The sequence below is a fragment of the Colobus angolensis genome, unplaced genomic scaffold, assembly GCF_000951035.1.
Source record: "Colobus angolensis palliatus isolate OR3802 unplaced genomic scaffold, Cang.pa_1.0 Scaffold32, whole genome shotgun sequence".
Classification (NCBI taxonomy): domain Eukaryota; kingdom Metazoa; phylum Chordata; class Mammalia; order Primates; family Cercopithecidae; genus Colobus; species Colobus angolensis.
This window is the reverse complement of record NW_012116488.1, coordinates 67,339-67,823: the sequence shown is the minus strand read 5'-3', so window position 1 is coordinate 67,823 and position 485 is coordinate 67,339.

Here is a 485-nt window from a genome sequence, read left to right as displayed (position 1 = left end):
CGCAGCCCCACGGGGCGCCCTCCGGAGTCTGCGCGCTCCCGCCCGGCGGTTGCTAGGTTGCCAGGGGCGTGAGGCGCTGATGGGTGGGGCCTGAGCGAGGCGGGGTGTCGGGTGTCGTGACGATTGAGCAGGCAAGGGCGGACTCCGTGGAGTTCTCCATATCGACTGCCCTGCCAGGAGCCCGGAAGTGGGTCCGCACGAAACAGAATAGACGACACTCAAACTCCAGGGCAACCGTTCATTGGGCTTGGCCACGAAGGCGGGTCCCTGCCGACGCAGGGGTTGGACGCATTGTCCGGCCAGCGCGGTGATTGGGCGCAGGTCCCAGCCGGCGCGGTGATTGGGCGCTGGACCAAGCCCGTGCCGTGATTGGACTCAGGTCCCAGCCGGAGCGGTGATTGGGTGGAAGTCCCAGCCGCGGCAGTAGACCCGGCCCGTGCGGTGATTGGACGCAAGTCCCGGGCCGCGGCGGCGGCGGGCGACCG